Below are 25,013 nucleotides of genomic sequence, written 5' to 3' on the forward strand. Positions count from 1 at the left end.
CAGACAAAAGGTTGGGTGTTTTCGATGATGGTTAAAATGGAGGTTGAAGTTACAATGGGTTTGTATAGGGGGCGAGGCAGCTAAAATGAATATAAAATATCTAAATACTGAATTGAGCAAATTAAACACTGTCCGTACTGTTCACAAAAGCCTGAGTAGAAACTAGAAAGTGAAACATCCCTTTAAATAGGAGTATTAGATTTTGTATCTTTCATCAAGTTATTGCAGCTTTGCTTTGACATTTTATATAATGTCAATGGCCTAAAATCAATGTCACCTGTTTTCCAAAAGGCAAGTTCACAGTGCTGTATACAGTATGGATGTTGTTACACAACCTGAAAAGAAATAATAAGAACCGTAAACCTCTGCGTCTGTAGCACAGAACACCACCAATGCAGACAGAATTAATTTAGATACTGATATTATTTGAAATTGTTTAGAATTCCATAAAGGAACGTGGATTTTATTGTAGTGTATACATTAATTTCTGCTGCGATGATTATCTGTATTAACCTATATTCATAACTAATATCAACAGATGCTATGCACATACATATAAGTAGATTATCATGAATGAAAAACAAATTATGTGAACAATGTAACATTCACCACAAATGCAGTCACATTTGTGCTGAATGTAAATTAAACTAATAAGTGGGATCAATGAGTCGAGATTGCTAGCCCTTTCACCTACACAGGCCCCTTTTCCACCAGGGTTGAACCAGCTGAGTGTTTACACAGAAAATGAATTGGTTCAGAACCCTAAAAGTTGGCCAACACACACACACACACACACACACACACAAGCACATGAACAAGTTAACAAACGCATGTAAAAAATGTCATGTATTTTCTGTAAACGATAACGTCAGAGAAGTACACAGCAAAGTGGTCGATCACCAGAAAAATGAAAGGGCTCCAACATGGAATGGTATTAGACGTCCCCTGTTGGACTGACTTGTTTCTGTTGTGTCTGAATAAAAAGGCAAAAGATACCAAATTAGCTATGAATGAACATAAATGTACAGTTGATAAAAGGTTCATGTTAAATGTTTGTCTTACCTGTATACAAGACAGATAAGTAGAACGACAAGCAGTAGAAGAAGAAATGAAAGGACGAATGGCATAGCCTTCATAAAGTTTCCTGTCATTGGGGAAAGAGATTCATCGTTTGGTTTGCATCTGGTTTGTGATTTTGATCACTCACTCACTCACTCACTCACTCACTCAATAGAACTTGATGGAATTTTCACTCACTGTCCAGGAACAAGTCAACCGTGTCAGACCTTTTGGCTGCTATTTCATTCAAGGCTACACAGTAGTATGTCCCTGGTTGGGTTGGGAGAACAGTGAGGTTCTGATCCTCCGAAACAAACTTGTCCACAAATTTGCCTTTTACCGACCAGTACCATTTATATTGTATGATAGGAGGAAAGCTGGAACTGCTGCAACTTAGCACCACAGAACTTGACCCTCCAGGCTGCAAGCTTCTGCTTATAATGGCTGCGTGTTTTGGAGCATCTATAGGGAGATAAATCATGGAGAAAAGGTTGTTGCAATTAGACATCTGCCATTTTGCCAAGAGGGAAGTGTCGCAGCCTGCTTTTAAAAGTAACTCCTTAACATTGTTTTAGGCTGCACTGCCCAACACAACAGTACTTATGGCTTTGGGAGAGAATCAAGTTGCGTTCCATAGTACGAGACAGAACATACATAAACTGAATAGCACTTTTATGTAATGTAACATTTGAGAGAGGCTTCAGTGATGTACAGTATACTGACATTTGACTTTGACCTCAACCTCCAGGGATTTCCCTGCCCCAAGGACGTTATTGGCCGTGCATCTGTACCAGCCACTGTGGGAGGGAGTGAGAGACTGGATGGTCATGTTCTGAGCTGGCCCCATGGTCTCTTTGTTCCCTGGGGTGGTTCTCTCCCAGGTGAAGGAGGTAGCAGGTGGATTAGACTGGGCTGTGCAGCTCAGCACTAGCTGTCCATTCTCAGTCACAGTGGTACCTGGATGAGCCAACACTGTCACATTTTTGGGACTATCTATTGTTGTCAAATTAAAACATAGAAAGAAAATACATACATAAATATATATTATATAATAATTATACAGTAGTCTTTCCTGTGTTATGGATGACAAATTATTACATCTGGGTTACATATGGGTTTATGTCAAACATGCGGTCACATTCCACTATTCCATTGCTAGTAGAGGGAGTGCTGTGCTAGTAGGATCAAATACATGACAATGGCAAACATTCCCTCATGTGTTTTATTCATGTTGTTTAACCTTTACTTAGATCGGCATAACAGATGTATTATGTTATAGAATTCATTCAGAGAAAGTTGTAAGAAATACAGTACACTTACATGTCACCGCTAACTCCTTCTCTATTCTGTCTGAGCCCTCAGAGTTTTGGGCATTGCAAGTAAAAGGCCTGCATGTGACAATGTCAGATTAAATGACACCTGGAGAACATTTGGAGTACGTGGACCATAGTTTGGAGGCAGTATCTTGAAAGGAGTGTGAGACTTTGACTTGGATATCCTTGACAAAGTGATGCCTGACACAGGGAAACAGTGGACAGTACAGCTGATGATGAGACGATCGCCCTCCCTAACCTCAGATACCATTGACAGTTCAGGTTTCTTTGGGCCATCTGTGAATAGCAGGTAACGTATTATTAGCTTGACTGTCAGCTAAATTGTCTATGACAGCAGTTTTCAAACTTTTTCATATCAAGGCCCATTATTTATTCAGCGTTTCAGCCACAGATGGTGATTTGATGAGATTTTGCCTCTAGTTCCAAAAACATTTTGTTGTCCTTGGATAATATTTTGTCCACAATTCCATGCTGTATTGATGTGGTATCATAGGACAGATAACAACATAGAAAATCAAAATCAATTATTCTAATTGTGTAGACTTCTTGTAAAGTAAGTAATGCAGATGTTAAACAATAATTTAACTCTTGAAAGCGTAAAATACACTTTATACAGTATTCACTTTGTTCACTCAAATTGTAATCTACAGAACTATTGAAGCCAATTTGGAGTTTACATGGTAACTACACTACCTCTACGGAAATGTAATTGTTCTGCTTTAATGATGATCACACTTACACAACACCTGTATAGACAATCTACTGCTATTCCTCCCTGTGCCGACGGGGTTTGTGGCACTACACACATACCATCCATGGTCAGATATTTGAACATGCATCAGTTTTATGGTCTTGTGCCTCTCATTGACCATCCAGTCCACATGGTTGTGTTCACTGATGCGGTACCAGGAGTAATACAATGGGGCAGGATAGGCATCGGTCTCACAGATGAATGTGAGAAGGTTATTGACTTTTACGGTGTTGCTGGGATCCGTGTGCATTCTGGTGTTCTTTGGCCTATCTGTAACAATGAAAAGCATTTGATTTAAATCAAATCAACCGATTGTTTTCAACAGAGACACTGTCAGACATCTTTTACCAGTGTAACATGGTAATAAATATTACATTGGACTTCAATCTGAAGGCGAAGTGATTTTGTTTTGCCCACACTGTTACCAGCTTCACATCTGTAGGAGCCACTGTCTCGCTGTATGTTGCGAAGCTCATGTGTCTGTTGGTTAAAACCAGTTATCATTTCGTTCTTATACCAAATGTAACTGACTGGGTTGGGGTTGCTTTTCTTCACTTCACAAGTTAATGTTTTGCTGTCTCCTTCATTAAGTAGACATGTATCAGTCTTCATGAAAACTTCAGCTGTAGTTCTTATGTCAACTCCAACTGGGGCATCTGAAACAGAAAGTGTGAGAATGGTTGGTTGGTTCTGATAGTCAACAGAAGACAGTACTTAAATACTGTAATTAAGTACAACTTGGAGGTATTTGTACTTGACTTGAGTATTTACAATTTTCAATACTGTTACTTATATTCCACTATCTCAGGGAAAAAATATTGTAGCCTACGTTTACTCCAATACAATTATTTGAAAACTTTAGTTAGGCTACTAGTCATTTTGTAGATTTCGATTATTATTACAAAACATACATTAACCACTTTCAGCCCTTTATTTTGGCAATTTGAAAATAGCTCATCTACAAGCTCACAATGTGTCATTGCCTCAGCAGCCTTTTGACCATCTTTAAACCAGGACATGGTAGAGTTAGGACGCCCTCTGCTGGAACAAGTTAAAGTTACATGGTCTTTCTCCTTGATGTCCATAGACCTTACATGGGCAGTTGTACATCTAAATCAAAAGAAGAAAACAGAAAAGTTAAAATGTAAAGAAACGAAATATACAAACGCAATGTTAATAAGATTGATATGATTCATATACTTCTCGTGTGTGAATGCAATCTTTAACAGTGCAAATCTGAAATAAATATGCATTAGCCTACATTTTTTCCCATTGATATCTGAATTCCACAAATTGTTACTTGCGCAAGCAGAGCGCGCAAGTAATAGTTTCGCCCGGCTCGTATGCACCGTCCCAGCCAACCCGCCACTTTTGATGCGTATGCACCATCCCAGCAAATTGTGCCTGATTTGCTGGGACCAGATTACATGGTGTGTATATGTATAACTAGCTCTCAATGATGACGTATGAAATATGTGGATTAAAGGACCCAATGCCAGAGTGTAATTGGTTTTTTCGATGGTGACGTAATGACGATATGTTTTAGTGTTGGGAGGATTAAAGGTAATGCTCCTGTGTATACATGTACAGTATGTAATCTGGCACCACTGCCGTATCAGGCACAGTTTGCTGGGACGGTGCATACGCATCAAAAGTGACGGGTTGGCTGGGACTGCGTACGGCGCAAAGTAACCACAGTATACCACTAATCAATTTACAAATTAGGTGTAAGTATTTAGGACTAGTAGCATGCCAAAGTTTGTGTCTCATCCTCCGCAACACCCATTCTCATACACCGCTATACTTTTAAGTATGTTGCGGCAGAGAGAACGTCTGTTTCGGTAATGATAATTTAATAATGTCAGACTATATTTTTAAATAAATCATGTTTATATTTAAATCAACTATTAATTTAAATATTATTCATTAACTAGATATTTTAGCCCATCGTTTTTTTAATTTTTGGAAAAAAGAATATCCTCGTTTTTCATCATTTCTTACCATGGGCTATAGCCCATATCGTACGGCATACTATAGCACGCCATTTTTCATAATTTTTGAGGATTTGAAAAAAATGAAAAAAACGATGGTTTTTTTGAATTTTTGAATTTCTTTTTAATCCTCGTTTTTCATCATTTTGGACCATGGCCTATAGCCCATATCGTACGGCATACTATAGCATGCCGTTTTTTCATCATTTTTGAGGATTTGAAAAAAACGATGGGTTATAGCCCATCGTTTTTTGAATTTTTGGGGAAAAAGATATATCCTCGTTTTTCATCATTTTGTATGTAGGACTATTAGCATGCCAAAGTTTGTGCTATTGCCATATAGAATGCATTGGGCGTTTAAGTTAAATAACTCAGAAACTATAAAACATTTCAAAGTAAAAAGTTCCAGTATGTGTCTCCACAGTAAGCTGAATAATAAAAAGTGTGAATGGAGTTTCTAGGTGAAAGTGATTTTTGTGCCAATGTCTGCCATTGAGCCCCATTGTAAATTTGAAAGCACTATATTTCTAAAACTATGAAACATTTCAAAGATTCCTTTTCAGGCAAACATGTCCACTGTAAGATGAACCTAAGTAGGCTAGAATGGGGTTGCTAGGTGTAAGTATGTAGAACTAGTAGCATGCCAAAGTTTGTGTCTCATCCTCATACACCGCTATACTTTTAAGTATGTTGCGGTAGAGAGAACGTCTGTTTCGGTAATGATAATTTAATAATGTCTATATTTTTTAAATAAATCATGTTTATATTTAAATCAACTATTAATTTAAATATTATTCATTAACTAGATATTTTCTATTGAAAATAGTTATAGCCCATCGTTTTTTTAATTTTTGAAAAAAAGAATATCCTCGTTTTTCATAATTTTTTACCATGGGCTATAGCCCATATCTTACGGCATACTATAGCACGCAGTTTTTCATCATTTTTGAGGATTTAGAAAAAATGAAAAAAACGATGGGTTATAGCCCATCGTTTTTTGAATTTTTGATTTTTTGAACTTATGATTTGAAAAACGGCGTGCTATATGCCGTACGATATGGGCCCATGGTCCAAAATGATGAAAAACGAGGACGATGCAACATTGTCATTCTTGCTCAACATAACATAGTAGCCTACTGTAGGCTACGTACCGTTTTGTATACTCCACAGAAGGCACAGCCACTCTTTTTGTAGCCCTGAAACTCCCTTTGAATTTCTGGGAACTTTGCACCTTTTTTGTCATATTCTGACAAACACTCCCATAGGCTACAGACTTTGTCCACCTCCTCTCTGGACAGGGCATCGTTGTCTTTTAATTGGAGTAAGAACGCTGCAAAGTTCTGGACTGCTTGGAAGCCCTCAATATTGTCAGGTCCAACACAGTCCTACATCAAACAAAATAGTGGTGACATTTGTATGCAGTTACTACAGTTACAACTTTAATGAAGTTTAAACATAAAAGAAAAAAAGTAAACCTACATCATGAGTGGTGGAGGCTGATGCTGTTGATTGCTGTCCGCTGGCTGTGTCTTGCTGGGTAGCTGAGAGATAGACAAAACATTAATGAAAATATAATGTTAACATTATAGTTTAGTGTGAGTTCTGTGGACCAACACTAGGGGGCAGCAGAACACATGCCTAGGCTTACTGCTGAAGTCAGTATCATGGCCAGTGGTGGAAAAGTATCAATACTGCATATAGATGTACTTTGTTACAAGTAAAAATCCAGAATTCAAAATGTGCATAAAAGTACATAAATGCTGTATGTCTCATTTAAAGTTTTGAAATGTATAATATACAGATATCTTTTTAAATAGCTGATCTACAAGCCTGCAATGCTTCGCAATGCGACTCAGGGTGTCAAAACAGGTTGAGCTTGTAGATCGGCTATTTTTGCCACGACAGTAGGCTATATGCAATGTGGCCCCTCTGGAGTGATTGTGGAAATATAGTGGCCCTCTCCATAGCATCAAAGTTATCAAATAATAAAATAATACAGACTAGGCTTTGAAGTAAAAAAATAATTAATCATTGTTAATATATCAGTGTACACTTTCAATGGAAAGAAAAAGGCATACAGTTTGCTTACGGTGTTTCTCATTCACTGTTACACAGAAGAAGAAAAAATCACTCTGCAAATGATCATCACAATCAGAAATAAATAAAACGCTAATTTAAAAGTTTCCAAATCCCTACAATATTTGTTTTTAAAATGTATAATTTGTCTTAAGACTTAAGGTGGACTCAGAAGCTACTTTAATAAAGACGTGCAATGTGCAAACTACTCAAAAGTATAATATGGTACAACATGCAGTAATTATACCAGTGCTTTTTTGCCTCTGCAACACCATGCCTTTACTTGCATGTGAATTATTTTGTTTTGACGGTACGTGTACTGTTCTACATTTTTAATAAAATATTAATTTAATCAATCAATCAAACCCATTAATTATAACACAGGTATGCTATTAACTAAGCTATTCATGCTCTCTGAGTCTCAATAATAAGTAACTGCTGTTTAATGTAGCAGAAGAGGCAATTAATTGAACACAGTTTGGCACAATTTTAACATCCCAGATCGATTGAAATATGAATCTACTGTGCTGACTACAGCAGGGCCATATATAGTTCTAATGCACATTAGAGCTATGGACCAGAGCTAGACTACACCATGATATATTATTAGGAGTACAATAACTTTGCATTGTGAATAAAAAGGTAGCCACAGTGGGGTTGCAGTGTAATGCTGAAGGTTTAATCACAGGTCTGTCTTCTTTATGTATTATGATTAAACGTGCTGACTACAGCAGGGCCATATATATAGTTCTAATGCCCATTAGAGCTATGGACCAGAGCTAGACTACACCATGATATAATATTAGGAGTACAATAACTTTGCATTGTGAATAGAAAGGTAGCCACAGTGTGGTTGCAGTGTAATGCTGAAGGTTTAACCACAGGTGTGTCTGCTTCATGCAGTAAGAAGTGAGGTCACGTGCACACATCTGCCTGGGTGACGGCAGACTGCTGGGCGAGCGCTGGTGCTTTGGCATGGGGGGGGGGGGGTCAGATCAACATATGGAATTAATTCTGTACTGGCCATATATGGAGCGTGTCTTGAGTGTACAGGGTTTGATGAGGTCAGATCAACATAATGGAATGTCAGAACAGGTCAGCTCCATATATGGAGATCTAAGGGTGGCAGCGGGGGCAGTGTCTTGAGTGTACAGGGTTTGATGAGGGCCCAGGTAGGGCCGGGCCTTCATTTTTGGGCCTTAGAACTCTACTAATAACTTTGGGGCGGGCCCGTCTAGAGTTTGAATGGTATCAGTCAAAAGGGAAACATTGAAGAGGAAGGACGGGTGGGGAGGATCAACATATGGAATGTCAGAACAGGTCAGCTCCATATATGGAGATCTAAGGGTTTGAGGTCAGATGTAGAGTTGCTGGCCGGCTCAGCTCCATATATGGAGATCTAGTGATGATCCAGTCTTGAAATTTTGAAAAAAAAAATTGCCTCGTTTCTCATCATTTTGGACCGTGGGCTATAGCCCATATCGTACGGCATACTATAGCGCGCAGTTTTTCATCATTTTTGAAGATTTGAAAAAAATGACGAAATGACAAAAACGATGGGTTATAGCCCATGTTTTTTGAAATTTTGAAAAAAAACATTTGCCTCGTTTCTCATCATTTTGGACTGTGGGCTATAGCCCATATCGTACGGCATACTATAGCGCGCAGTTTTTCATCATTTTTGAAGATTTGAAAAAAATGACAAAATGACAAAAACGATGGGTTATAGCCCATGTTTTTTGAAATTTTGAAAAAAAAATTAGCCTCGTTTCTCATCATTTTGGACCGTGGGCTATAGCCCATATCGTACGGCATACTATAGCGCGCAGTTTTTCATCATTTTTGAAGATTTGAAAAAAATGACGAAATGACAAAAACGATGGGTTATAGCCCATGTTTTTTGAAATTTTGAAAAAAAAAGTTAGCCTCGTTTCTCATCATTTTGGACCATGGGCTATAGCCCATATCGTACGGCATACTATAGCGCGCCGTTTTTCATCATTTTTGAGGATTTGAAAAAAATGACGAAATGACAAAAACGATGGGTTATAGCCCATGTTTTTTGAAATGTTGAAAAAAAAAATAGCCTCGTTTCTCATCATTTTGGACCGTGGGCTATAGCCCATATCGTACGGCATACTATAGCGCGCAGTTTTTCGTCATTTTTGAAGATTTGAAAAAAATGACGAAATGACAAAAACGATGGGTTATAGCCCATGTTTTTTGAAATTTTGAAAAAAAAAATTAGCCTCGGTTCTCATCATTTTGGACCGTGGGCTATAGCCCATATCGTACGGCATACTATAGCGCGCAGTTTTTCATCATTTTTGAAGATTTGAAAAAAATGACGAAATGACAAAAACGATGGGTTATAGCCCATGTTTTTTGAAATTTTGAAAAAAAAAGTTAGCCTCGTTTCTCATCATTTTGGACCATGGGCTATAGCCCATATCGTACGGCATACTATAGCGCGCCGTTTTTCATCATTTTTGAGGATTTGAAAAAAATGACGAAATGACAAAAACGATGGGTTATAGCCCATGTTTTTTGAAATGTTGAAAAAAAAAAATAGCCTCGTTTCTCATCATTTTGGACCGTGGGCTATAGCCCATATCGTACGGCATACTATAGCGCGCAGTTTTTCATCATTTTTGAAGATTTTAAAAAAATGACGAAATGACAAAAACGATGGGTTATAGCCCATGTTTTTTGAAATTTTGAAAAAAAAAGTTATCCTCGTTTCTCATCATTTTGGACCATGGGCTATAGCCCATATCGTACGGCATACTATAGCGCGCCGTTTTTCATCATTTTTGAGGATTTGAAAAAAATGACGAAATGACAAAAACGATGGGTTATAGCCCATGTTTTTTGAAATTTTGAAAAAAAAAGTTAGCCTCGTTTCTCATCATTTTGGACCGTGGGCTATAGCCCATATCGTACGGCATACTATAGCGCGCAGTTTTTCATCATTTTTGAAGATTTGAAAAAAATGACGAAATGACAAAAACGATGGGTTATAGCCCATGTTTTTTGAAATTTTGAAAAAAAGATTTAGCCTCGTTTCTCATCATTTTGGACCGTGGGCTATAGCCCATATCGTACGGCATACTATAGCGCGCAGTTTTTCATCATTTTTGAAGATTTGAAAAAAATGACGAAATGACAAAAACGATGGGTTATAGCCCATGTTTTTAGAAATTTTGAAAAAAAAAGTTATCCTCGTTTCTCATCATTTTGGACCATGGGCTATAGCCCATATCGTACGGCATACTATAGCGCGCCGTTTTTCATCATTTTTGAGGATTTGAAAAAAATGACGAAATGACAAAAACGATGGGTTATAGCCCATGTTTTTTGAAATTTTGAAAAAAAAGTTAGCCTCGTTTCTCATCATTTTGGACCGTGGGCTATAGCCCATATCGTACGGCATACTATAGCGCGCAGTTTTTCATCATTTTTGAAGATTTGAAAAAAATGACGAAATGACAAAAACGATGGGTTATAGCCCATGTTTTTTGAAATTTTGAAAAAAAAAATTAGCCTCGTTTCTCATCATTTTGGACCGTGGGCTATAGCCCATATCGTACGGCATACTATAGCGCGCAGTTTTTCATCATTTTTGAAGATTTGAAAAAAATGACGAAATGACAAAAACGATGGGTTATAGCCCATGTTTTTTGAAATTTTGAAAAAAAAAATTAGCCTCGTTTCTCAATTTCAAATATAAAGTACTCACATTTTGTCTCACGGGTGTTAGCTAGTAGCAGCCCAATCGCTAGCACTGCTGCATTCCGCGTTCTTTAATAAAAAGCATTTTTGTCCGGTCATTTCTGTGTTTTGCCCGTTTTTGCCTTCAACTTCCGCCTTTCGGAACTGCACCTCAGCGCCCCTGTCGGTTGTCACTTGCAATGATTTTCAATGTTATTGTCATTTTATTTGTTTGTATTGCAGGCTGGATATCACAGCAATTAAACCCCACACACACAAAGATGGCACAGGCACTTCAGTTGAAATGTGTTGGCTGTAATACAGCCTTTACAAAGGGTTCTGGCGGAGGCTATAGAAAAGTGAAGATCTTGACTGTAACAACCCCTAAAACAGCCAAAGCTGTATTTCCTGAGGTGACCAGACGGTTGAGGCCCCCTTTTGGTGTTTTATTTCATACATACATACATACGATACAGCAACGTTTCGGCCTATGCGACCTTCATCAGGTCAACAAGTACAACATCAACATTGTACTTACCCAAATATTTTCATGATTTTTCTAAAAAAGCAGATCTACTCTGTGCCATACTATGAGCTTGTAGATCTGCAATTTTTCAATAGCTAAAGTTTAACAAAATGCTTAAAACACCAAAAGGGGGCCTCAACCGTCTGGTCACCTCAGGAAATACAGCTTTGGCTGTTTTAGGGGTTGTTACAGTCAAGATCTTCACTTTTCTATAGCCTCCGCCAGAACCCTTTGTAAAGGCTGTATTACAGCCAACACATTTCAACTGAAGTGCCTGTGCCATCTTTGTGTGTGTGGGGTTTAATTGCTGTGATATCCAGCCTGCAATACAAACAAATAAAATGACAATAACATTAATATAACCCTCGGGTATAAGGTCTTATACAAAAAATAAATAACAGCAACTACAGTGTCATACATAGACTTTCCAAAAAAATAAATAAATAGCCAAAAGTATTAAATGGATCAAACTATTAAAGAAAATAAAGAGTAGGCCTACTAACCTATCATTACTTAAGCCTATAACCTACAACAATACGGTAATCAATAATAACTTTTCAATAACTGTAGGCTAATAAGCTGAAAAAACACACTAACTGAAAGAATAATAAATCAAACAATCTATAATAGATCTATAAACAAAAAAACTAAGGAAAGTAAAAACTACTGAAACATTAGACAAACCAACAAACGGATCATATAACCTAAAACATATGCAGAAATGTAAAACATAAATGTGGCAGACGGCCAGATTTATCTTCTTCCTTTGGGCATTGAAAATCATTGCAAGTGACAACCGACAGGGGCGCTGAGGTGCAGTTCCGAAAGGCGGAAGTTGAAGGCAAAAACGGGCAAAACACAGAAATGACCGGACAAAAATGCTTTTTATTAAAGAACGCGGAATGCAGCAGTGCTATCGATTGGGCTGCTACTAGCTAACACCCGTGAGACAAAATGTGAGTACTTTATATTTGAAATCTGAATGTTTATATATACGTTTAGTTTGTAAATGCAGCAAGTGCCAAAAATAGGGTGAAGATTCGTCATGACTCTCGTATGAATACGAGAGTCATGTTTCAGGGCTACTAATAGATAGACATACCAACCAAAACCCAACCTTTATTCATTGCAGCCAGCAACACCTTCCTGGATCTCAGCCAACTCCCTCCCCAGGAGTGGGGCACCCTCCCACACTGTCAGGAAATCCCAGTGGGAACTGTAACTGACTTGACTAACATTCCGTTCACCACAGCAAATCCTCCTCCTCCTCCTCCTCCGACCGACAGCAATGTGAACCGATTAATTATGTTGAACTGTCCATCAACAGTCAACTGTCTGTCTGTCTGTCTGTCTGTCTGTCTGTCAGTCGTGTGTGCGTGCGTGTGTGCGCGCGCATGCGTGCGGCTTCCTTCCACACAGCTGTGATCCATACACTCTGACGGACCAATGACCGACGGTCTAGACCCGGATACAGTAGGCGGGGCTTATGATTTAAAATGGAACCGCACGCGTTCCGTAGCAGTGTGTTTGGGGCGTAGCTGCAACAAGGTAAGGTTTATTTTAGAACCGCATGGTTGTTAGCCAACATTAACTCTGTTGTTTTTTTAATATTAGTGTTGTTAGAAGGACTGTTGGTTGTTTATTGTGACTCTAAAAGGACAACAATATGAGGAATGTGTTGGTACTTTTTGAGACACAAACAAACAAACAGGTGGAAAGTAAATAATTCTACTGAAGTACTGTGGACAATAATATTGTACTTTTATATTCTATTATGTGGACACTTTACTAGTTATTTTGTAGATTCGGATTATTAAAAAAAATATATCCTTTTGGCTACATTGGCTACACAATTTACCACTTGGCTACAACCACATTTTGGCCATTTGGAAGTAGCTGCTCTACAATCTCACAATGCATTGTGATGCAATGCATTGTGAAATTGAAGATCTTCTATTTTCAGATTTATCTTTCTTTCAAACATTTGATATGGGACACTTCTGCTTAATGAGCTACATTTGTTCATTTTTTAAGTGCATTTTGATGCCATACCTTTTTACTTTAGTACATAATGGTAACACAAGTTGTTACTGTGGCTCAGACACATTCATAAGGCCACTTATGGGCCACTTCACCCCTTTTGCAACCAGATCTTATTTGAATGATTTTTGAGACGCACTTTCCTGGGGTTTTTATGTGTTTTTAGATATTTTAGTATTTCAAAGTGTCCATGGACTCCATGATGTCATGGACACCGGGCTCACTTCCTTCCTGAACTACTACTACTACTAATTCCCACAATGCTTTGGGCCACTGCTCCTTGTGGATAGGGGGAGGGCTGTCTTACTGAGACAACATTTAGTCCAGGAAGGAAGTGAGCCCAGTGTCCATGACATCATGGACTCTTTGAAATACTGAAATATCTAAACGCATAAAAACCCCAGGAAAGTGTTTTTTATCATCATTAAAATTAGATCTGGTTGCAAAAGAAAAATGCAAGCATTTCCTAAAGATGTGTTTTCTACAATGTATAATATCTGGATAAAGAGTAATGTTGTATGTTTGTGTCTTACAGGTTGATCATGTGACCTTGGATGCAGTCTTCAGGAGATAGCTGGTATTGATAATAGAGTGTCTACTCGGCTGGGCTGAAACGAATAACGGTGTCAACGAACGCTCCCTGAGATTACGAGGCGTACGGTGCTCGGGACGTATTGTGCCATACAACCTACGCGGCTCTATTAATACCGGCTATCTTCAACCGAGCGACGGAAGGCCCCCCATGGTAATTACATACAGAACTTTTTAGCTTTTAGGCTTCATAAAAGAAATGGTTGCACAAGGCAGATTATAGCCCTAGAATGTGTGTAATAATGGTGACACTCTGTCAGTGACTGTTATGACTTCCAAAATGTCATCCTGTAGGCTGACAACTAATTTTCTTTTCCCCTGCCATTTCAGAAAGTGAAGCTGACTGGAGGTGTGAACTCTATGCTGTTGCCACTGCTGGGTGAACTCTATGCTGTTGCCACTGCTGGGTGAACTCTATGCTGTTGCCACTGCTGGGTGCTGTTATCAGTGAAGGTTAGTTAACCGTCTGATTCCTGCTGCTTGTTTAAGTGGGCTACATGCTACCATACCATAGGTTGTCTTTCGCGCCATGTATAATTTCACTTAATTTGTGTGTATAATGCCAGTCCACATCACAGTTATGTGATGTGTTTGTGCAGGCATGTGATTTATTTATCGTTTAACATAATTTACGGGTAAAGTCTGTCCACATCCACATCACATAATGTATGTTCTCTTGTGTCTCCTCTCTATTCTTAAATAAAGTTGTTTATTATTTGTTGTCATAGTTTTTAATCGCATTTTGCTTTATTTTATTTAGGTAATTTCTTTCTTCTTGCCTATCTTTCCCTAGTTCTTCACTAGTGTTTTATGTGATGTGGAGGTGTGTGCTTTATGTCTTGTGTCATTATGGTAGCATGTAGTCCCTTAACACTGTGTTTACAGCTTACTATGCTGTTGGTCTGTGTAAACTAACAAGAGGAAGCAAATGATGGCCGCTGTGTCATTTGCTTCCTTCGTTGGTGTGTGTATTTTGTTTAGTGCTGATATTGAAGGTAAGTGAGTGTAGTTTATTATCCTTGACTGTTGGGCAGAAACCTTGTATCTCCATAGTTCAACCTTTTGTAAATTAATTTCCTTACTTGGTCATGCTACAGTGTCACACACAAGTAGCAAATGGCCAATCTCATGAGGCAAAGATAATCCATTATTGAATATTTAACATGTAGTATTCTGTTTTTCAAACCAGTGAAGTATCAGCAAGAGCTTGTGACTAAATAATAACATTGGAACACAGATTATTATATTAATAATATTGGATCAGTTGTTTTGGTCCATAAAAGTAACCATTTTGGACGTACAAGGTTTTTACCCAACCTTCATCTTTTCTCTCTTCTTTGCTTTAATAAAGTTATTTGTTTTTGGTCTCAGAGTTTTTAATCGCATTTTGCTTTATTGTATTGTAATTTCTTATTTCTTTCTTTCCTTCCTATCTATGACACTAGTTTTTCACTAGTGTATGTGTGACTCGGGTGAGTCGGGTCATGTCTCGCGTACAGTTTCTCATTTGGAGCTGTTTCATGTAATTTACCAGTAAAGCGTCATCACGTCAGTTCACATCAGATATGAACACAGGCCGATATGTGATGTGCATTTATGTGGTTTTTTTAAAGGTGATTTTTCACAGCAATTGCGGCTAGCTCGTCATTCACGTCTGTTGGCATTGCGCCATATGAATTGTGTTTATTGCTGTTCATGTTGTGTACTAATGTTCATAATATTGCTGACAAATACTGGGGCGCAAAGAATGCTGCTACCTCGTATAATTTATGTCAATCGTCCACAAATGGCATAAATTGTACAGTCTTGCCCCATGTTTCCTACATGGGACAACTAGATAGAAAAATACTTGCGCCACGGAAACCTAAAGGCCAACTGCTTGGGCAGAGACCAAGAAAATCTATTTTGTTCATGTTCATAAAGCGCTCAAAGTGCTTGAAGTGAAAAGTGCAGCAGCAAACATCTAGGTCATAAGACCATTGTTCATGCTATATTATCAGATCTAATTTGTGAGTAAAGCTTCATTACGTAAGCCCACATCACCTATGAACACAGGCCCGGTATGTGATGTGTGTTTATGTCTTGTCTCATTTCACATTTGTGAGTAAGGCTTCATCATGTCATCCCAACATCACATAATTAACTTAGGGTTAGGGTAGGGCTAGGTATGTGATGTTGGTTGATGTGATGTATGTCTTATAATGTCCAAGCTTCATCGTGTCAGTTAACATCACATTATGTGGTGTGTATTGATGTGATTTATTTATGCTGCCATTTGCAGCTAAAACTTTGGCATTGACGATGGGCCTATGACCCAAACGTTTTCTGCTGCACTTTTCACTTTTAGCACTTTGCAGCACTTTATGAGCATGACAATATTTTCTTAGTTTATGTCTGAGGAGTTTTCCTTAAGGTATTTGTGGAGTGAGTCTTCCGGCTTTCAATTGTATAAAGATATAAGCATGGCTATCATTATAGTCAAGATTCAAATTGAGTGTGTAGGCTCTCTCTTTTTTTTAATTATATTGCAAAATTTAAACTAATGACTGATTTGGACCTGTAAATTATAAACAAAAACTAAGGCACTGGTGTGGTACTCCTGGTTTACCAGAACGGGGTTCAACTCCCTGCGGTGCCCTCAATTTGTTGTATTTACATGGTTCATTTTCTGCTCATTGTTTCCTTTTCATAGATGATAACCCCCAGGTTCTTTACTGTGTCAAAATAATATAAATTGCTCTAAGCCTGATCGTTATCGATATAAATTAATGAGCTCCATCCCTACCCAATACCCATGTGTCTCCTCTTGCCTCACTTTCGTATTCTGACTTTTGTATCGCTCTCCTCCTGGGATCTTTGCTCAAAATGCCTAAACATTTATATATGGAAATTAAGTAAAAGACTGGGTTTACTACAAACTGTAGTCCTGTCCGAACCTGGAAGGACCACAGACGATGGTTTTAAATGTATAACAATCTTTATTAAAGTAAATACTCAGTGGGTTATAGAACAACACTAGAATGAGGCAAAACGGTAAACTACGACAAGACATTTCATATAATGCAAAGCACTTAAACACAAACTCCCATCACATAATAAAGCCTTTCTCTATAAAATACTAGCCTCTATTACGTGTACATAATATACTGATATATATACAACAGTGTTTGGTTGTGCAATTAACTCGCCCTGGTGGCGTGACCACGCCGAGGGGTTGGGTGGAGGGGTTCTCGTCTCACCCTCTTTACTTTGTCGGGTGACCTTTTGTCATAGAGGTTTTTAATCTAGTCTTGACTGTGCAGAGCGTGTCACCCCCGAGGACAGATGCCGGGAGAACTTAAACGCTCTGCCTCCTATTGTAACTTTTGATATTCAGGACTAAACATTTTTGTAAACTATGAACACACTGTTCTGTTAAGATTGTAGGGATCGATGAGTTCTTTGAAATATTGTGGTGCCTGACCATTGTGAGCTTTATAGGTGAGGATTTTGAACTATATGTATTTAACCGGGAGCCAGTGTAGAGGCCAGTGATGGTTCTGATCACATGGTTCTCGGACCCCTAGTATAGGGTTTCCTCGTTACTACAGAGGAGTGCCAAATCTTTGATTGCTACTTTTTTCATTTAATATCCATTCATTCGTTCATATCATTAATGTAATAAATCAATCATATATCATTGGAAAGGTCTGGACCTCGAGCTGACTGTGGTCTGATCCAAATATGGTCACTTCCTTTGTACCAACAACCAATCATGAAAATAGAGATGGTGGCTTTTCACCCCGAAAAACGAGCTGTCATTGGCTAAAATAAACTATCCAACTAAACATCTAAATATGTATTTTTAATGTGTATTTTGCTTTAGTTTGAAAGAAAACATGTTTAGGAAGCAAAATAGCAAAAAAAAAAAAAAGAAAAATCATGATTTCACCTGGGGTGTCTCACCTTAATTACATTAACCCTAGAATCACTATTCTGAGGTGAACATTGGCAAAAAAATCTGATGCTACAAGCTCATGATTTAAGAGGATTGGAAAAAAAGTCGATGCCAGGCCCAGGAAATGAATCCCAATGCATTTTTCCCATAGACATTTCAAAGTATTTATTTAAAGACCCAAGTGTCGTACAAAGCAGAGTGGTGACGAATCATGACAACAAACACAATATCTTGGCCCAAACAAAGAAGAAAAACAACAGTGTTGTACCTGCCGTTTTTTTTTCTAATTCTTTGTTTTGCCCAAAACATTGTGCCGTCATGATTTGTCACAACTCCAGTTGTCTTTGTCCGCGGCGCAAACGTCTTTAAATAAATACTTTCTGAAAAGTCTGAGGAAAATGAACAGGGATTTATTTTCCGGGTCACTCGAGGGGGCGGGACTGCGACGCTCTATAGTATGCCGTGGTGCAACTCAGCAGAGTTGCAGCACTTACTTCACACAGGTGTGATTTTTTTCTTATTTAGACTGTGTATTTCAACTCCAACTAAATGTTGTTCCCCCAGTATGACACGGAAAAGAAGAATAGCATAAGCTCAATAAGCTGTATGTCTTTTATTGGCTCTCAAACATAAACGATTTGTTTAGGTTGGGGGACCTGAACACACAACTTTGACATCTTCACAGTTTATTATTACAGCTACAATCCATATTGAAATATTTACCTTCAAGAAAAAGTGTTTGACCTTTTGAAAAAAACTCTTGTTTCAAGATGAATACACGGAGACAGTTGTGTAAAAGGTTCATATATTTATTTATAATCACAGCACATGTTTTAGAACAACTAACATGACTGCATCAGGTGAAATGGCAGTGTTAAGGCTAGGATATAATGTTCATATATTTTGAACACATGTTTCCAAGACCATGGTCTCGGAGTGATTGTTTTCCCAGTGTCTCCCCAGTGCCCCCCCAGTGTCCCCCTAGTGTCCCGCCAGTGCGCCACTTTAAATTACCTGTAAATTACAACAAAACAAACTCAAGGCACTGGTGTGGTAGGCTACTTTCTGGTTTACCAGAACAGGGTTCAACTCCCTGCAGTGCTCTGCTCAATTTGTTGTATTTACATGGTTTATTTTTTATATTCTGCTCAGTGTTGCCTTTTCATAGATGATAACCCTCAGGTTCTTTTTTGATTTATTTATTAGATCCCCGTTAGCTTAGTGTGAGTTACAGCTTGCTGTGCTTGGTGTGGCATTTTTTTCACTATTTCTGAGGATTTGAAAAAAAGGTGAAAATCACTCAGAACATGGACCAGGGTCTCGGAGTGATTTTCGTCCCAGTGCCCCCCCCCCCAAAATAAAAAAAACTATGGGTTATAGCCCATGTGTTTTGAAATAAATAAATAAAAAGTTATCCTCGTTTCTCATCATTTTGGACCATGGGCTATAGCCCATATCATACGGCATACTATAGCAAGCCGTTTGTCATCATTTTTGAGGATTTTAAAAAAAATTAAAAATTAAAAAAACGATGGGTTATACTTATAGCCCCTGTTTTTTGAAATTTTGAATTCCTGCCTGTCCAATTGTCCATGAGTAGCTGTCTGCCTGCCTGTCCAATTCTCCATGAGTAGCTGTCTGTCTGCCTGTCTATGAGTAGCTGTCTGACTGCCTGTCTATGAGTAGCTGTCTGCCTTCCTGCCTGTCCAATTGTCCATGAGTAGCTGTCTGTCTGTCTATGAGTAGCTGTCTGCCTTCCTGCCTGTCCAATTGTCCATGAGTAGCTGTCTGCCTGCCTGTCCAATTCTCCATGAGTAGCTGTCTGTCTGCCTGTCTATGAGTAGCTGTCTGACTGCCTGCCTGTCCAATTCTCCATGAGTAGCTGTCTGTCTGTCTGCCTGTCTATGAGTAGCTGTCTGCCTGCCTGCCAGCCAGCAAGTTGGTTAACAGAAAATAAATTGTTATGGCTGAGTAAAATAAAATACAATAAACACAATTTGCCTGAAAATAGATTACCCAGCTATGACCTTTTTCATGAAAAAAAATGAGTAGTGATATGGCTGACTGAGTAAAATAAAACAAAAGTTATCCTCGTTTCTCATCATTTTGGACCATGGGCTATAGCCCATATCGTACGGCATACTATAGCGCGCCGTTTTTCATCATTTTTGAGGATTTGAAAAAAATGACGAAATGACAAAAACGATGGGTTATAGCCCATGTTTTTTGAAATTTTGAAAAAAAAAGTTAGCCTCGTTTCTCATCATTTTGGACCGTGGGCTATAGCCCATATCGTACGGCATGCTATAGCGCGCAGTTTTTCATCATTTTTGAAGATTAAAAAAAAATGACGAAATGACAAAAACGATGGGTTATAGCCCATGTTTTTTGAAATTTTGAAAAAAAAAATTAGCCTCGTTTCTCATCATTTTGGACCGTGGGCTATAGCCCATATCGTACGGCATACTATAGCGCGCAGTTTTTCATCATTTTTGAAGATTTGAAAAAAATGACGAAATGACAAAAACGATGGGTTATAGCCCATGTTTTTAGAAATTTTGAAAAAAAAGTTATCCTCGTTTCTCATCATTTTGGACCATGGGCTATAGCCCATATCGTACGGCATACTATAGCGCGCCGTTTTTCATCATTTTTGAGGATTTGAAAAAAATGACGAAATGACAAAAACGATGGGTTATAGCCCATGTTTTTTGAAATTTTGAAAAAAAAAGTTAGCCTCGTTTCTCATCATTTTGGACCGTGGGCTATAGCCCATATCGTACGGCATACTATAGCGCGCAGTTTTTCATCATTTTTGAAGATTTGAAAAAAATGACGAAATGACAAAAACGATGGGTTATAGCCCATGTTTTTTGAAATTTTGAAAAAAATAATTAGCCTCGTTTCTCATCATTTTGGACCGTGGGCTATAGCCCATATCGTACGGCATACTATAGCGCGCAGTTTTTCATCATTTTTGAAGATTTGAAAAAAATGACGAAATGACAAAAACGATGGCTTATAGCCCATGTTTTTTGAAATTTTGGAAAAATAAAATAGCCTCGTTTCTCATCATTTTGGACCGTGGGCTATAGCCCATATCGTACGGCATACTATAGCGCGCAGTTTTTCATCATTTTTGAAGATTTGAAAAAAATGACGAAATGACAAAAATGATGGGTTATAGCCCATGTTTTTTGAAATTTAGAAAAAAAAAGTTATCCTCGTTTCTCATCATTTTGGACCATGGGCTATAGCCCATATCGTACGGCATACTATAGCGCGCCGTTTTTCATCATTTTTGAGGATTTGAAAAAAATGACGAAATGACAAAAACGATGGGTTATAGCCCATGTTTTTTGAAATTTTGAAAAAAAAAAGTTAGCCTCGTTTCTCATCATTTTGGACCGTGGGCTATAGCCCATATCGTACGGCATACTATAGCGCGCCGTTTTTCATCATTTTTGAGGATTTGAAAAAAATGACGAAATGACAAAAACGATGGGTTATAGCCCATGTTTTTTGAAATTTTGAAAAAAAAAGTTATCCTCGTTTCTCATCATTTTGGACCATGGGCTATAGCCCATATCGTACGGCATACTATAGCGCGCAGTTTTTCATCATTTTTGAGGATTTGAAAAAAATGACGAAATGACAAAAACGATGGGTTATAGCCCATGTTTTTTGAAATTTTGAAAAAAAAAGTTAGCCTCGTTTCTCATCATTTTGGACCGTGGGCTATAGCCCTTATCGTACGGCATACTATAGCGCGCAGTTTTTCATCATTTTTGAAGATTTGAAAAAAATGACGAAATGACAAAAACGATGGGTTATAGCCCATGTTTTTTGAAATTTTGGAAAAAAAAATTAGCCTCGTTTCTCATCACTTTGGACCGTGGGCTATAGCCCATATCGTACGGCATACTATAGCGCGCCGTTTTTCATCATTTTTGAAGATTTGAAAAAAATGACGAAATGACAAAAACGATGGGTTATAGCCCATGTTTTTTGAAATTTAGAAAAAAAAAGTTAGCCTTGTTTCTCATCATTTTGGACCGTGGGCTATAGCCCATATCGTACGGCATACTATAGCGCGCAGTTTTTCATCATTTTTGAAGATTTGAAAAAAATGACGAAATGACAAAAACGATGGGTTATAGCCCATGTTTTTTGAAATTTTGAAAAAAAAAATTAGCCTCGTTTCTCATCATTTTGGACCGTGGGCTATAGCCCATATCGTACGGCATACTATAGCGCGCAGTTTTTCATCATTTTTGAAGATTTGAAAAAAATGACGAAATGACAAAAACGATGGGTTATAGCCCATGTTTTTTGAAATTTAGAAAAAAAAAGTTAGCCTCGTTTCTCATCATTTTGGACCGTGGGCTATAGCCCATATCGTACGGCATACTATAGCGCGCAGTTTTTCATCATTTTTGAATATTTGAAAAAAATGACGAAATGACAAAAACGATGGGTTATAGCCCATGTTTTTTGAAATTTTGAAAAAAATAATTAGCCTCGTTTCTCATCATTTTGGACCGTGGGCTATAGCCCATATCGTACGGCATACTATAGCGCGCAGTTTTTCATCATTTTTGAAGATTTGAAAAAAATGACGAAATGACAAAAACGATGGGTTATAGCCCATGTTTTTTGAAATTTTGGAAAAAAAAAATAGCCTCGTTTCTCATCATTTTGGACCGTGGGCTATAGCCCATATCGTACGGCATACTATAGCGCGCAGTTTTTCATCATTTTTGAAGATTTGAAAAAAATGACGAAATGACAAAAATGATGGGTTATAGCCCATGTTTTTTGAAATTTAGAAAAAAAAAGTTATCCTCGTTTCTCATCATTTTGGACCATGGGCTATAGCCCATATCGTACGGCATACTATAGCGCGCCGTTTTTCATCATTTTTGAGGATTTGAAAAAAATGACGAAATGACAAAAACGATGGGTTATAGCCCATGTTTTTTGAAATTTTGAAAAAAAAAAGTTAGCCTCGTTTCTCATCATTTTGGACCGTGGGCTATAGCCCATATCGTACGGCATACTATAGCGCGCCGTTTTTCATCATTTTTGAGGATTTGAAAAAAATGACGAAATGACAAAAACGATGGGTTATAGCCCATGTTTTTTGAAATTTTGAAAAAAAAAGTTAGCCTCGTTTCTCATCATTTTGGACCGTGGGCTATAGCCCATATCGTACGGCATACTATAGCGCGCAGTTTTTCATCATTTTTGAAGATTTGAAAAAAATGACGAAATGACAAAAACGATGGGTTATAGCCCATGTTTTTTGAAATTTTGAAAAAAAAAAATAGCCTCGTTTCTCATCATTTTGGACCGTGGGCTATAGCCCATATCGTACGGCATACTATAGCGCGCAGTTTTTCATCATTTTTGAAGATTTGAAAAAAATGACGAAATGACAAAAACGATGGGTTATAGCCCATGTTTTTTGAAATTTAGAAAAAAAAAGTTATCCTCGTTTCTCATCATTTTGGACCATGGGCTATAGCCCATATCGTACGGCATACTATAGCGCGCCGTTTTTCATCATTTTTGAGGATTTGAAAAAAATGACGAAATGACAAAAACGATGGGTTATAGCCCATGTTTTTTGAAATTTTGAAAAAAAAAGTTAGCCTCGTTTCTCATCATTTTGGACCGTGGGCTATAGCCCTTATCGTACGGCATACTATAGCGCGCAGTTTTTCATCATTTTTGAAGATTTGAAAAAAATGACGAAATGACAAAAACGATGGGTTATAGCCCATGTTTTTTGAAATTTTGGAAAAAAAAATTAGCCTCGTTTCTCATCACTTTGGACCGTGGGCTATAGCCCATATCGTACGGCATACTATAGCGCGCAGTTTTTCATCATTTTTGAAGATTTGAAAAAAATGACGAAATGACAAAAACGATTGGTTATAGCCCATGTTTTTTGAAATTTTGAAAAAAAAAATTAGCCTCTTTTCTCATCATTTTGGACCGTGGGCTATAGCCCATATCGTACGGCATACTATAGCGCGCAGTTTTTCATCATTTTTGAAGATTTGAAAAAAATGACGAAATGACAAAAACGATGGGTTATAGCCCATGTTTTTTGAAATTTTGAAAAAAAAAGTTAGCCTCGTTTCTCATCATTTTGGACCGTGGGCTATAGCCCATATCGTACGGCATACTATAGCGCGCAGTTTTTCATCATTTTTGAAGATTTGAAAAAAATGACGAAATGACAAAAACGATGGGTTATAGCCCATGTTTTTTGAAATTTTGAAAAAAATAATTAGCCTCGTTTCTCATCATTTTGGACCGTGGGCTATAGCCCATATCGTACGGCATACTATAGCGCGCAGTTTTTCATCATTTTTGAAGATTTGAAAAAAATGACGAAATGACAAAAACGATGGCTTATAGCCCATGTTTTTTGAAATTTTGGAAAAATAAAATAGCCTCGTTTCTCATCATTTTGGACCGTGGGCTATAGCCCATATCGTACGGCATACTATAGCGCGCAGTTTTTCATCATTTTTGAAGATTTGAAAAAAATGACGAAATGACAAAAACGATGGGTTATAGCCCATGTTTTTTGAAATTTAGAAAAAAAAAGTTAGCCTCGTTTCTCATCATTTTGGACCGTGGGCTATAGCCCATATCGTACGGCATACTATAGCGCGCAGTTTTTCATCATTTTTGAATATTTGAAAAAAATGACGAAATGACAAAAACGATGGGTTATAGCCCATGTTTTTTGAAATTTTGAAAAAAATAATTAGCCTCGTTTCTCATCATTTTGGACCGTGGGCTATAGCCCATATCGTACGGCATACTATAGCGCGCAGTTTTTCATCATTTTTGAAGATTTGAAAAAAATGACGAAATGACAAAAACGATGGGTTATAGCCCATGTTTTTTGAAATTTTGGAAAAAAAAAATAGCCTCGTTTCTCATCATTTTGGACCGTGGGCTATAGCCCATATCGTAC

Source organism: Protomyctophum bolini (assembly GCF_963924005.1).
Source record: "Protomyctophum bolini genome assembly, chromosome: 7".
Classification (NCBI taxonomy): Eukaryota; Metazoa; Chordata; class Actinopteri; order Myctophiformes; family Myctophidae; genus Protomyctophum; species Protomyctophum bolini.